Source organism: Myxocyprinus asiaticus, chromosome 22 (assembly GCF_019703515.2).
Source record: "Myxocyprinus asiaticus isolate MX2 ecotype Aquarium Trade chromosome 22, UBuf_Myxa_2, whole genome shotgun sequence".
Lineage (NCBI taxonomy): Eukaryota > Metazoa > Chordata > Actinopteri > Cypriniformes > Catostomidae > Myxocyprinus > Myxocyprinus asiaticus.
The window spans coordinates 23,062,885-23,079,368 of NC_059365.1; the positions used below are offsets into that span (position 1 = coordinate 23,062,885).

A 16,484-nucleotide genomic window follows, 5' to 3' on the forward strand; every position below is an offset into this window, starting at 1 on the left:
TATATTCCACTTGTAAACTTAAAAATCAAATCAGAATCAGATCAGAATCAGCTTTATTGCCAAGTGTGCTTACACATACAAGGAACTTGTCTTGGTGACAGGAACTTCTAGTGCACAACAATACAAAACAGCAACAAGACATAGATAATAATAAAAATATATAAAAAATTGAATAAAAAAATTTATAATAATAAATAAATACAAATTTAATAGAAAATAAAGTATATATAGAATGCACAATAAGACAATAAATTATATACTGCACACTATTAGTCAAAAGTTTTGAAACACTTGACTGAAATGTTTCTCATGATCTTAAAAATCTTTTGATCTGAAGGCGTATGCTTAAATGTTTGAAATTAGTTTTGTGGACAAAAATATAATTGTGCCACCATATTAATTTATTTCATTATAAAACTAAAATTTAATTAAAAAAACAAATATATTTACATAATATATTCACATATACATACATACACACACATATGCATATATATATACACACATACGGTACATAAATACACATACACACATACATACACACACACATACATACACAGACACACGCATACAAACATACACACATACGTAGTGCAAATCTAATACAAATCTGCTATATACAGTGCATGGGAATGTAATGGCAGAAGAGGCTGGATGTGTTGGATAAATATAAAAAGACTAAACTGTGTATTGCACATAATTATTGCTCAATGGGGCAATTTTAACTGTTCATGAGATGGATAGCCTGAGAATATAAATTAAATAATAAAAAATTGTTCCTGTGCCTGACAGTTCTGGTGCTCAGAGCTCTGAAGCGTCGGCCAGAAGGCAACAGTTCAAAAAGGTAGTGCGCAGGGTGAGTGGGGTCCAGAGTGATTTTTCCAGCCCTTTTCCTCACTCTGGAAGTATATAGTTCTTGAAGGGAAGGCAGGGGCAAACAATAATCCTCTCAGCAGTCCAAACTGTCCTTTGTAGTCTTCTGATATCTGATTTTGTAGCTGAACCAAACCAGACAGTTATTGAAGTGCAAAGGACAGACTCAGTGACTGCTGAGTAGAACTGTATCAGCAGTGCCTGTGGCAGGTTGAACTTCCTCAGCTGGCAAAGGAAGTACAACCACTGCTGGGCCTTTTTCACAATGGAATCAATGTGGGTCTCCCACTTCAGGTCCTGTGAGATGGTAGTGCCCAGGAACCTGAATGACTCCATTGCTGCCACAGTGCTGTTTAGATGGGGGGATGCAACACTAGGTAACATTATCTTAGAGATGGAATCCAGCAAACGTCCGGCTCCCAGCACAACATCGACTCCTACACAAACTCAAGAGTAAGCCCAAAAAAAACCAAAACAAAAAAAAAACATTCCCGTCTGGCTAAGCGGAAACGTGATCGTGGTCGAGCGAAAACTAGAGTGAAAATCAGCAGGGTATTTGATTCCTGGAGGGATATTCGTTCGGTTTTGGGGATCAAAATCGACCCTGAACTGGCATTCTTGTTATTGGACAGGTAAGCTTACATAACTGCAAAGCATGTGAAATATAGTGCCATAAGGATTGATCTGTGTAATTTTAGCTAACTTGACCTTGCCTGCTAATGCCGACGAATTGCAAGCTACCTTGCTTCCTAACTTTCAAATAATTTCAATGATCTTCTCTTTATACTAAAAGTCAGATATGCTGATTCACAGTAACTGACATAATGTTAATCTGTAATTATTCAGCAAGGTAAACTACAATAATACATGAAATGAATGCTAGACAATGTTCTAGATAATGCAAAAAGCTCCATTCATTAGTGTAACGTAATTTTCTAGGTTATACAGAAAATTTTTACATTCTATTATTATAAAACAATAGCACATCGATATATCAAAATGACTTCAATACTGAATTGTGTCAACATATTTATAATATACAGTCTATTTTATAAACAGCTACTGTCATCATCCACCAAATTTAGCTAACAGCTATTGATAAAGCTGGCTATCTATCTAATGCCGACATAGGCTATCGTATAAATGCAGTCAATGTATCATGCAAAGAAAAGTGATTACTTCAAACTACAGTCTCACATAGTCAGACCTATAGCCACACTTTGTTTTAGCCCTGTTCCAGCACTAGAGAGTCAAATATAATATGCAGTCTCAAAGTTTGTAGTAAACCAATCATAACTGTGTAATTTTAATTATGCTACCTCATCTGTCAGCATGAAGCCGGTGAATCACGTTCAGTCTCTTTGTTTTGTTCCCTATGGAGTGCGCGCGATCACGAGGGTTGCAGTTCACTTAACGGCCACAGGTGTCATTAATAACAAGGGTTTCTGAATCTTACATACTACACCTTTAAGATGACACGCGTCTCAACCATCACCACTCAGCATGTGCTCTGGCGCTCTCTAGTGGAAACCATACCATCCTACATTCAGGGTCATCTTTCACCAGTTAATCTGATTCTTTTCGTATTTTTTGTTGTAGATCTGTAATGTAAACTTTGATGTAATCTTAATTTTTCAGAGCACAATGCCGATCGTAATAACATGAAGTTGATTTTTCCTATCGCACCAGAAAGAAGGGCAGGTTTTGTGTAATTCTGTTGAATTGCACTACAGTATAAATTTAATTAAATGGTGAAAATAAGACAGTTTTAGATTTTTAAAGACATAAATAACAATGAATTAAAACTGTTCAGTTATGATGAAAGTGGTTACAATACATGAAATACAGAGATAAGTCACAGATAGTAAGCAGTAAACAAAGAAGCAGAAGAGAGGACATAGTAAAGATAATGTTATTTTCTCGAGCGCTCTTTCTTTGCTCCTATTCACATTTGTTCAGTTTCAGAAGGTATTTTGTCACATACTGATGCATATAAGTTTTCGTCATATGTATTTTAGTATATGGACACACTTGCATGTGAAAATGCAATATTATATTAAGTGTATTTTTTTAAGACTGAATTAACATAGAATAAATTATTATCATGAAAAAGATATGATTATGAATGCATTATTAATCTATTTATTAGTGGATTGGTGAAAAGGACTTACCCATGAACTTTATGTGAAAGTAAATTATTATTATTATTTTTTTTTCACATAAGACAGTGTTTGTACTCAGAACCATTAATGAATTTCCATATTTTATCCCCCCTTTCCTTTCTCTTTTCTCTTTCTTCCAACTCAGAGAACATGGTCCAACAATACCAGGAATCATTCAAGTAAGTTTATTTATTTATATACAGTGTAAATATTCTCAAATAAATCATGAGAAATTTTGTTTTCTATCATGTTTATTCCATCTTGAAGAAGACAAAAATGTAGGGCAGCTGGAGTGTAAGTCATAACTACAGTATGAGTAAACAATGTGCACCTTATTTACTTGTATACTTGGAAAATGCTCTGAAAAGCCAAATGTGATTGAAGTTCACAGAAAATGGTTAAGGCACTGGAGGTTTACAAAATACTGAATAAATAATAATAATAATAATAATAATAATAATAATAATAATACATGCATGAATAACCTGAAGTGTTTCTTCCCTCAATCCCATATTTCTTCAAAGGTTGCAACTTGATCTAATAGGTCCAACTTTTCTCTATATATTTTAAACTTCTCTAAAGTTAATTTTCTTTCTATATTTTATATGTCATTTGAAGTTAGTAAGAACATCTTGTTATGAATATCTGTGATTTCACCACATTCAAACCATTTCTTTGGTTAAACCGATGGTGTTACAATTTTTAATGCTTTAATATCAGTGTTTGGACATCTTTTCCCTCTTTCTGCATTTGTTGCATTGTATCCTGCACCAATACCCAACTTAGATTGGGATGTGCATTGTGCACGCTTACCCAAAAGGGCTTTCTGTGAACATGGTTACTACAGTCATTTTTCAAGTGCTCCATCTTGGCCTTCTCACCCTTATTCAAGTTTCTTCAACCTCAGAGAATAGGTGGTCTGACACTGATGCACGAAAGTATTAATGTACCTGTATAGTGTTAAGTTAGATGTTATGTTTAAGATTGTAAATAAAAAAGTATATTTGTTTCGAAATAATTTCTTTAGTTTCAGTAGAGACATTGTACAAATGTAATATGGCCTTTCTGGATTACTTATTGCCAAGCAATTTTTTTTTTATTTTTTTTTTATTTTTTGCTGCTTCACTACAAACTCATACTTTGACAATAATAACTTTTATTTAACTTACCTGCCCAGTTTGTCTCTCAAATCCCTTTATCTTTTATTATGTGTCCAAGGATTCCAGAAAGAGGTTGATTAAAGCTCTGAGGTGTTTTCAATCATACAGATATCAGTCGCCCAATGCAAAAAACACTAATAAAGGTGTTGAGTTTTAGTGGTCTCTATATATGCATAATAATATATAAATATCTACATATACAGTAAAAGACCAATTATTTGATGTACCTAATGGCCAAATGGCCACATGCTGCTGAAAAGTAAAGTTTAATACTGTAAACAAGAAGCCGATACAGTTGTGCCTATTGTCTCAGTTTTGGATACCGGTTTTGTATAGCAGATTGAGAGTACCAAGGGGAATGTGCTGCTTCAAAAGAAGTACAAATTTACTGTTGCTCTCCCTATTTCTGCATCATACTTTATTTGCTGATTTATTTACATTTATTTTTACATTATTATTATTATTATTATTATTATTATTATCATTATTATTATATAAGGGAGACTGGGACTAGTTGTTACTTTTAATTGTGTGAAACTTTCTCAGGGTAGGTCTAGTTTTCAAAGCCAATTTTTGAATAAACAAACAAACAAAAAACAAAAAAACTATTGAACATTTTCACCATTATTTTGCCCAGAATTTTCTTTTGGTGGAAATGATGTACAGTAACAGTTAACGTTTGGACACACCTACTCATTCTTAATAGACTATTTTCCGAATAATAAAAAATAAAAAAATAAATAAAAAAAATTACAATTATCAAAACTAGGGGGCCTGGGTAGCTCAGCAAGTATTGACACTGACTACCTCCCCTGGAGTCACAAGTTTGAATCCAGGGTGTGCTGAGTGACTCCAGCCAGGTCTCCTAAGCAACCAAATTGGCCCAGTTGCTAGGGAGGGTAGAGTCACATGGGGTAACCTCCTCGCCAACATGAGGACTTAGAGCGCATTGGGAATTGGGCATTCCAAATTGGGAAGAAAACGGGAGAATTTCTTTTTAATCAAAACTATAATTAATTATGAAATTAAGAAGTTTTGCATGAAATTGATGATGATTTTTTAACCAATTTATTATAAGTGGATATAAATGGAAACATTTGCTATCATGAAAAGGGGGCATCTTACCCCATCTTCCTCTATTACAGTAATAATGTTGCAGGTAAAAAAAAACACCTACATTTCATTAAAATTACATAAACACTCAACTTCTGGTAACACGCCACTGTATTTTATAAACCCAAATCAAACCCAATGTGAAAGTAACCACTGTAATTCTCTTAGATCACTTAGACTGCAAATCCTCTGTGTTTGCATTATGTGTTCATCGGTATTTGTGTAAAGTATGTGTTAAAATGTTGTGCTATACTATATTTGTTTTATATTCATTCAGAAACACAAATGACCAGTTTGATAAACTGCTTTTAAGGGCATACATAAATGTACAATAACACAGTCATATTAAATCTGTTGGACATTCAGTATTTATGATAACCACTAGTAATTAATGTCTACACTTTAGACAACTCTCAGATATAAAGTTTCATTTATCAGTCTTCCAGTGGCATTTATATATTAATTTAAATATAAAATATGTATTGTGGTGAAGATGATGTTCACAAGCTTAAGTACTTAATAACATCTGTAGTTTTTGCACTTCATAATAACAAAATTAGACTCCATACATTTTAAAATGACATCACACCAACACATCATCTTCTGATAATAATACACAATTTATTTTGATCAGCTTTTGTATGTACATATGCATATATTTTAAGAGTATTGTTAAGTATATGCATATTTAAAATATATAAATATTAAAGCACTCACAACTTTACGTTAACCAATTTTTAATTAACTCAATTCTGTCAGTTTCTGAGAAATGTTCAGAAAAGATCAGGAAATCAACTTGAAATGTTGTCAGATTGAGAAATTGGAGAAATTGCGACATTTTATAAGAACCTTGCATTAAAAAAAATTAACAAACATTATATAATGCTTGACAGATCAGTAGTTAAAAAACTTTTGAACAATATAGTATACTATATATACAATTTGAAAAAACAAAACGTAAAAAATACATAAAATTAATATTATTAATTAAAGTGAATGTACAATGTTACAGAAAAGAAAGTTTGGAACTAATTTGATAATAAAAAAAAATGTATGTATCAAAAATGCTGACAATTACATTTCTGTTATAGTCAGACTAACTTTGAAACATCCATGTTCCTACCTACTACCATGTTTGCATACTCTAATATTTTGTTGGACTGCCTTTAGCTTTGATTATAGCGCGCATTCGTCATACCACATTTCGTCAACCTTATGCAACATCACAAAATTTTTTCCATCCAGAGTTGCATTCATTTTTGGCAGAGATCTTGTATTGATTACGGGAGAGTCGAACCACTCCGTAAAGTCTTCTCCAGCACATCCCAAAGACTTTCAATGGGGTTAAGGTCAGGACCCTGTGATGGCCAATTCATTTGTGAAAATGATTCCTCATGCTTCTTGAACCACTCTTTTACAATTTGAGCCTGATGAATCTTGGCATTGTCGCCCTAGAATATGTCCGTGCCGTCAGGGAAGATAACCTGGTCATTCAGTACATTCAGGTAGTCAGCTGACTTCATTTTATTGCCGCATAACTTTGCTGAGCCTAAACCTGACCAACTGAAGCAACCCCAGATCATAACACTGCTTCCAGAGGCTTCTATGCAGGGTGCATTGTCTCATGCAGTTCCCTTCTTCCCTTCAGAGACGTGCCCATCGCTTTGGAATAGGGTAAATCAGGACTCATCAGACCACATGACCTTTCTCCATTGCTCCACAGACTAATCTTTATGCTCCCTAGTAAATTGAAGTCGTTTTTTCTGATTAGCCTCACTAACAAGTGGCTTTTTTTTGGACACACAGCTGTTTAGTCCCAATCCTGTAAGCTCTCACATTGAGTATGTGGAAATGCTCTTACTTTCACTATTAAACATAGCCGTGAGTTTTACTGTAGATTTTTTTATGATGTGATTTCACCAAGCGTTTTAGTGCTCTCCGATCACAATCATTCAAGATTTTTTTCCGACCACATTTCTTCCACGAAGCGGATGGTTCACCACTTTCCTTCCAGGTTCTGATAATGTGTTGGACAGTTCTTAACCCAATTCCAGTGATTTCAGCAGTCTCCTTAGTTGTTTTTGTTGCTTGATGCAGGCCAATAATTTGCCCCTTTTGAAACACAGTAACATCTTTTCTAAAACCACAGGATACGTCTTCCATTGTTGTTTAAGAAATGATAAGCTACACACTGCATCAGTTAGGGTTAAAAGAATTGTTGCCAGCTGAAACATATTAATCACTGCAATAATGATCCAATCATAGGCTCTTAAGAATCTGCATATTTAAATCCAAACTGCAACTTTTTTTTTGTTGGCCAGGCAGTGTATGTAAAAAGGACATTCCATATTACATTTATCACAGTTACATAATTTGTGCAAGAAGTTAAATGTACTTGACATAAGGGTCTCAAGTCCTCAGCTTCAAAAAGAAAGGAATGAGACAGTTTTCTATTATATTTCTAACCTCTTGTCAGTCACTTTCACATGCACTCTCATCAAGAATTGCAACATTTTATACTATTCTTGGAACTAAAGTGTTACCAAATATTGGAGAATTAATAATAAATTAAGGTGTTATTAAGTAATTTAAGGACATATCAGATAAGTGTCATAAGAAATCTCCACTCAAGTCATAAAAAAATAAAATAACATGTAATGTAAACATGTAAATACAATGTAAACATGCATGGAACATCAGTATGGTAAACACTCCATACTGTGGTATTTATAATAGTTCCATTGTCCAGAGTATCAAAAACGATGGTACTATGGTACTGCCAGTACTTTTTTTCTTTTTTGTCATTCTAAGGATAAGGATCTACAAAAAAAAAATAAAATAAAAAAAAAAAATAAATAAAAATAAAAAAAATCCGGTTAACACACTACTGGACAAGCAAAAGGAAGAGATACAAAGCAAATTTCCCAAACTACTGGTTCCTCACGTCTGCCTCCTGGCCTTCCTCACTGGGCATCCAGCCAACTTCCTTTCCCTCTGCATGCTGCTCTTCCGAACCAACAAGCTCCCTTCCACCATTCAGCTGATCAATCTGACATTCTGTGATCTTCTGTTACTCCTGGTGCTGCCCTTACATATCATTTATCACTTCAGTGGCAACAACTGGATTTTTGGAGAACTTCTGGAGAAGTTTTTGGAGAGTTCTGCTACGTTGTGATTGGACTCTTCTATGGAAACATGAAAGACTCACTGGTGTGTCTGACAATGATTGCTGTGGATCGTTATGTAGCTATAGTCCACCACTTTTGTACTAAAACACTTCGTAGTAAGAATAACTTGATTTTCATGAGTGTATTGGTTTGGATTGTAGTTGCAGCTGCTGCTCTGCCCTTGTTAGTCTCAAAAAAGTCTTATGAGATAAAGAACCTTCCTATAATTACCTGCCATGATGCACTGCCTCTGAATAAGCAGGAAAAATACTTCTTGTCTTACTTCACTACTCTCTTCTCTGCCTACTTCCTCCTTCCACTGCCTGGCAGTGCTGCTCTACAATGGTGCTGTCTTACGCACTCTTGTGGCGAAAGGTCAGCATACCGCCCAAGCAGTTCGAGTGACTGCTGGTGTTGCTGGTCTTAATTGTTTGTAATGTTCTTTTGTTGTGTGCACTCAAACAAACAGAGCAATATTTTTATAGTGCCACAGAAAAACAGTGTTTAATATTTTCAGTTAAGTTAGCCTATGAATGGATTACTTATAGTTGTCTCTGCATATTAGGCTGGAATGAGAGAAAGTATTGAACATTGAAAAAGTTATACTCTTCAGCTTTTAAAGAAGCTTAACTTAAAAAACAAACAAACAAAAAACAAAAATTTTTGAGACCACTGCACTCTGTTCCAGGGATGGACTGGTCATCGGGAGCACCGGGACTTTTTCTGGAGGGCCGGTCGAGTAGTGGGCCAATTGGTGAAACAATTAAGGTTTTCTGTACTATAATAAATTCATTTAATTACATTTATTCTTGATTTACATCCCTAGTTGAAATAAATTTACACTGAAGCACACACAAAGCACACTGAGTTAATAAACTCAGTTCTGAGCCGACCATTCTCAAAATAAGCTATATCAGGAAATTAACTTGGAATGTTGTGAAGATTGGGAAATAAGGTAACACTTTTATTGTTTTAACAGATCAGTAGTTGCATTCAAATATGAATGAAGGTCTACATGTGAAGTTTAATGGATTTTGTTTTTACCATATGAATCAACATTTGCTAACTAACTTTTAATAATTATTTAATGTAGGGCTAATGATCTTTGTTATTAATAAAAGTTATTATAACATTAAAATTATATGTGCAGGTACTGTATGTGTCTGATAGCTTGAATTGGTATTGTTAACAAACTTTTTTTGCCAAATCTAATAAACTTGTGGAAAAAAAAATAATACTAAAAAAAAAAAATAAAATAAAAAAAAAATAAAAATTATTAAATTAACTTAAAGGAACTGTTGGTATTTAAATTTTCTTTTTTTAAATGAAAAATCAAAGAAAATACTAATATAATTTGAATTTATTTTCATCATTGATGTATCTGTAAAATGACATGGCATCAGCTGGCTTGCAAAAAGAAAATACACAAAATTGTTTACTGTCCTCAAGTTGTCCCTCATTGTTTTTCCCCCATAGAATCTTAAAACAATATTTTCTTCAAGAATCCTAACGATGCTCTTTAACATACAAAAACACTTCATACTGACCACTGCTGTGAAGGTACAAAGAGGGAAAAAAATCATAATTAAAATACCATAAAAGAAGTCCATACAACACTAAGATTTTCTATGACCCCAGAGAGCTTGGAATAAATTGCACACATCATATGGATTACTGTTATGATGTCTTTATACTGAATCTTTAATAATGATTTATAATATTTGTCCTTTTTGAAGCTTGACAGCTCCTGCTCACTATAAACTGTTATTCTATGGAAAAAAGCTGCTTAAAATATCTATTTTATATTCCAAGAAAAAACCCAGCATATTGGTTTTGAACAACATTAGGGTGAGTAAATGAGTGAGTAAAAGTACATTTTCCATTTTTAGGTGAACTACTTTATCTGGTGGCTAATTTTTTTATTTTTAGCACGGACTTGACAAGGACATGCTCAAAATAAAATGGTCTCTTTTAAAAGTAGACTCTTAGGAGATGCTGTACAAAATTCAGAATTAATTAAAGACAAAGAAATTATTTAGAAAATCTTAAATTGATTAATTATTACCTAATTTTATTTAGACTAAAAATATATGGCACTGTCCTTGTCACAACCTAAAAACTCAGTTGAAGCCACAAGTCACAGGTCTAATGTTCTAGTTCTAATCTAAGGGTGAAAATGCTCTACTTTGTGTTATAGATAATTTTTTTAGACAATGTGAATTTTCTAAAAAGTTCCTTCAAAAGCCTGCCAGAATACCACATTCATTAAATTCCTTTACAATATACACGCCTGATATGCTGAAAACTGCTCCGTTAATGTTTTCACATTCACAATTATTAATGACATCCGAATCACGTACTGTACATGACATATTTTCAATTCAAAACGTGAATTTCGAAAATTGGAAATTACTTACTGCTGGTACAACATTTTAATCGTAAAACAGTGGTCAAATGTTGCATATTAAGTTAGATACTTGCATCTTACGTGACACTAACACTATTAACCTGAACTGCTTACTGATGCGCTGTGCTGGGATAATCCACGAGGTTCCCGTTTAGCATCTTAAACTTAATTCCCACTTTCATCGATTTGATTGGCTATCTCAAATGACATTGACGAGCGGTGTTTGACTACTGAGCACGGTAATTTTTTTTAAAAAAACCATTGTGTTATACCTGCAACAACTTAATGACAATAAGACAGTGGTACATAATGGACTGCAGCAGAACAGCAACAAGGTGACAAGCAACATATCTGATTACTGGGGGGGACTTGTCCCCCTCAATGTATATTGCAGTTACGGCCCTGCTTCTATTACAATTACATTGTCCACTTCCAGGTAATTGCTTAATTATAAATGCAGGCAGTTACACAAAGACATTTATCATTGTTATTTATTTAGTCTTATTCAAATACATCATAACAGCAGCAGGATGTTTTCTAGATCACTTGGAATCACCATTGGAGTTTCATAATTCAAACATTCAACATAATGAAATATAAAACTAGCCTTGTTCCTTAGCTTGTGCTCCAATAATACTGTCAGCATGGGGAAAACAGTGTGATTGCAGCTCACATCTCTTTAACATCCTCAGAGAAAGGAACACGAAAGACACATTCACACAGTCTGAACTCAGGAGGAAGCAGGGGTGGCAATCAACACTCAACAGGAAAAAGTATATCAACTTTCCAACCTATCTGGTCTTTATCAAAGAGGTCATTGACTGAGACAAAGTCTAAAAGAAACAACAGAGGATAATCAGTAGAGACAGAAGAGCGCACAGAGGACAGACTGCAAAATAATAATAAATATTTACAGGTTACAGTACTTCTTAAGGGAAAGTACAAGACAGAAAATAAATTAGTGGCCAAGTAAAGCCTTTTTAAAATATTCAAGGGTTATGTAAATAAAATAAAGTTATTTATTTTTGCTTTGTTTGTTTTCAGCACCATGACAGTTTTTGGCATTTCTCGAGTGCTCTTTCTCCATTTCTTCCTCAGTGTTCTCATTCATGTGTCTTCAGCTTCAAAGAACAAAAGCTCCATCATGACAGGTAATAAGACTACTTTTGCATTTTGTTATTAGCTTTTAGGTTATTGAGTGTCTATGACTTTGGTTTCCTGTGGGTATTAAAAGACTGTTTTGATGAACAAGACAACAATTTAAAAAATAAATAAATAAAAGATTTCCCACTACAGAGCACATGTAATAAAATAAGCAAACGGTGAATTTGCTCTGATTGTCACATAATGTACTTACAGTTGAAGTCAGAAGTTTACATACACCTTAACCAAATTAACCGAGTTTAAGTGTTTCACAATTCCTGATATTTAATCGTAGAAAACAGTCTTAGGTCAGTTAGGATCACTACTTTATTTTAAGAATGTGAAATGTCAAAATAATTTAGTAGAGAGAATGATTTATTTCAGCTTTTATTCCTTTCATCATATTACCAGTGGGTCAGAAGCTTACATATACCTTGTTAGTATTTGGCAGCATTGCCTTTAAATTGTTTAACTTGGGTCAAACGTTTTGGGTAGCCTTCCACAAGCTTCTCACAATAAGTTGTTGGAAATTCAGCCCACTCCTCCAGACAAAACTGGTGAAACTGAGTCAGGTTTTTAGGCCTTCTTGCTCGCACACACTTTTTCAGTTCTGCCCACAAATTTTCTATCGGATTGAGGTCAGGGCTTTGTGATGGCCACTCCAATACCTTGAATTTGTTGTCCATAAGCCATTTTGCCACAGCTTTGGAGGTATGCTTGGGGTCATTGTCCATTTGGAAGACCCATTTTTGACCGAGCTTTAACTTCCTGGCTGATGTTTTGAGATGTTGCTTCAATATATCCACATAAAGTTCTGGACCACATTGACTTTGGCATTGTATGGACAAAAACATAATTCATCCTTCAGAGCATCTTTGTTTGTGTTCCACAGAAGAAAGACAGTCATACGAGTTTGAGATGGCATAAGGGTGAGTATGAAAGATAAGATAATTAATGTACATTTATTAACAAGTTTCGGGAGGAGCAAATTCATTTAATCCGACCAATTACACAGCTGACCAATTACACAGCTAGAGTAAGAGAAAATAAACAGCTGCTTACCTCTATGTAGCTCTGAGAGTTTTCGGCATTGCGCCCCATCCTCAACCAACCATGTCTATCGAGCTCGAGCTCTTCACCTCTGACGAGGAATTTTAGCTTGTTCCGGACTCATCACACCAGCCCGTCGAGTCAAGGATCATCTCGCCATCTTCTCTGACTCTTCCTCAACCTCCAACGGTAAACCGAAACCGTCCAGCCTCTTACTCAGACACCTCTTCTCCTAGGCGCAGCCACCGATCTAATTCTCCCCCTCCTTCAAGATCTGTGCATACCTACACTGCTTCAGTCTCTTCGATGTCCGAGCGCCAAACCATTCCCGCTATAGCCAGATGTATGTTTATCGGACTCAGATACGCTCTAGCAACCGCAGAGATCTCTTACCCTCGGTGTGCTAAAAAAGCCCATCTCTACGACCTGCTCATCGCCCATAAACATGGCGATCCACCCGCCCCGTCTTCTTCTCCCCCACCCGCTAAACGCTCCAAACCGGCTACTTCCAAAACAAAAACTACAAAAATCCCAGGATTTACAATGCAGCAAACTAGCTCCAGTAGCAATGCTTCCCCTCAGATCACCACGCGGATTCTGCACCTGCGCAGAACCTCTAGTCACGGAGCTCGCGTCACTATCCCCTCCCTTGCCGAGCTCTCTTTTCCTCCTCCCCTCCCTCTCCAGCCTACTTCGGCAAATTTCAACTCGATTACAGATCACCCAGCAAACTCTCATCCTTTCACGCAGCAAGATCATATCCTGCCCTCCTGACCTTTCGCCGTTCTCATGAGCCATCATCCTCACTCTTCTAATACAGCTCTTCCTAAAGCTTCCGTGTTTTCCACACAACCTATCCATTCAGATAACTCTCATTGTTTCATGCAGCAAAATCATGTCCTGCTCTCCTGACCTTTCGCTGCTCTCATAAGCCATCCTCCTCACTCTTCTAATACAACTCTTCCTAATGCCTCCGTGTTTTTCACACAACCTATACATTCAGATAATTTCCTTCCCTCTTTCCCCCTCTATCCATGGGCTATGGGAGCGGATTCCCACGTGAGGCTGCCTCTGCTGGAGAACTCCACCACAAACCCAATCCCTCCCCAGCTTTATACCTCTTCCTCCTATCATCCTAATCTCCCCCATTCCGGAGCTGTTCCTTGCGCAAGGCTGCCTCAGCAATTGAATCCGTTTCCAAATATTTTCTCAGCCAATCCAGACTGTCCAGCTCGCCTTCCCAGCTTCACTCTACAGACAGCTATACCTCTCACCGTTCCCTCAAACACTGCAGTTTCAGAATCTCTACCAGTCTCCAACCACCTCCGCTCTCAAATCCTTGCAGGTGCAGAAATAGATCTCTTCACTTTACTGTCTACAATTCCACATGAAAACACAGTTAGAACCATAGATTGCAGCGAATTTTCAGTAAACCTAAAAAAATCACCCTCCCAGCGCTTCTCGCATACTCACCTTCGCCGAATTCTGTATCGCCTTTGGGTGCTTTACTCAAGTTATATGCTCTATGTTTCCACATAGACGGCATGAGCTCAACGAATATTTATCGATCATAGCCATACTTTCACTCTCCTATGGCGGAAGCCAAATGCGCAGCACGAGTCTCACACCAGTCTCTAGAACCAATGCCAGTACTGGGGAGCATTAGATTTAGATATCCATAATAGAATATTCTTTGGATGTAAGAGCATTTTATGCATGGTGTGCAGGTCAACAGAACAACAAACCACTTCCTGCCTCTCTATCACACCTCCCTCTCAACCCACCATGTCTGCCATCAATCCAACCATCTACGTCCCTAAACCCAGCAGCAACCTTTCAAATTCATCCATTAAAGATTTTAAAGGAAGAACAGTAAGCTTTTCAGTGGGAAAGCAAATCTGCAACATGACCTGACATTCTCCTTCAGGATTTTCTGGTAGAGAGCAGAATTCATGTTTCCCTCAGTTATTGTAAATCTCCCTGGCCATGAAGCTGCAAAGCATCCCCACACCATCACACTACTACCACCATGTTTGACCATAGGTATGATGTTCTTTTTGTGGGATTCTGTGTTTGATTTATACCAGATGTAACGGGACCCCTGTCTTCCAAACAGTTCTACTTTCAACTCATCAGTCCACAGAAAATTTTCCCAAAAGGTTTGAGGATCATCAAGGTGTGTTTTGGAAAAATTCAGACAAGCCTTAATGTTCTTCTGGGTTAGCAGTGGTTTTTGCCTCACCACTCTTCCATGTATGCCATTTTTGGCCAGTGTCTTTCTGATAGTGGAGTCATGAACATTGACCTTTATTGATGCGAGAGGCCTGCAGTTCGTTAGATGTTGTCCTTGGCTTTTTTGTGACTTCCTGGATGAGTCGTCGCTGTGCTCTTGGGGGAATTTTGGAAGGTTGGCCACATCTGGGAAGGTTCACTACTGTACCAAATTTTCTCCATTTGGAGATAATGGCTCTCATTGTGGTTCTTTTAAGTCCCAGATCCTTTGAAATATCATTGTAACCCTTCCCAGACTGATATATTTCAATCATCTATTTCCTCATCAATTCTGGAATTTCTTTCGACCTTAGCATAGTGTGCTACTGTGTAAGACCTTTTATCCAACTTCATGTTGCTGAAAAAGTTATATTTAGGTGTTGATTTGATTGAACAGGGCTGGCAGTAATCAGGCCTGGGTGTGTCTAGTCCAGCTGAACCCCATTATGAATGCAGTTTCATAGAAATGGGGATTTAGTTACTAAGGGGCAAATACTTTTTCACACAGGCCCAGTTGGTATTGGATAACTTTTTTGCTTCAATAAATAACATATTCATTTAAAACTGTATTTTGTATTTACTCAGATTGTCTTTGTTTTATGTTAGATTTTGTTTTAATTTTGGAAACAATTTAGTATGAGATATACAGTACACAAAAACAGAAGAGATCAGGACTTTTTCACTGCACTGCATATATTTTCACCCTGTATTACTGTATATAGTTTTGGGACATTTTTTGATGCACTCAATAAAGTGCTATGTGTGGCAGAACCAGTTAATGTTACCACCAAGAGACACGTTACTGGTACACACTAACTGACATGATGGCAGTGGTGGTATACCCAGCCGCAAAGCAGTGCATCCATTTAGACGTAGGACTGGTCTTCGATCTCATAAACCTGCAGTACCAGAGACAGCAAAAGACAAGGCCTGGAACACAGTGGACGAGGATGACAGCTATGAGGCAGCTGGAGCACATCCAAAGACCAGTTAACCAAAGCCCTTACCTGCAAAACCTACCTCAGTGATGGTTGCATTTGAAGGATTTCCTCACATCTCAGCAGAGATGTGAAGAGGGGTTCTTCGAGGAGATTTGAGATGATATGACCAGATCAGCACATCAAGAAGGAGATTGGCG

At 36.3% G+C, this 16,484-nt stretch overlaps 1 pseudogene; it reads left to right on the plus strand.

The window, feature by feature from the left end:
* Positions 1-8,177: 8,177 nt before the first annotated feature.
* LOC127413193 (proteinase-activated receptor 4-like) lies at positions 8,178-9,466 on the plus strand (annotated as a pseudogene).
* Positions 9,467-16,484: the final 7,018 nt, after the last annotated feature.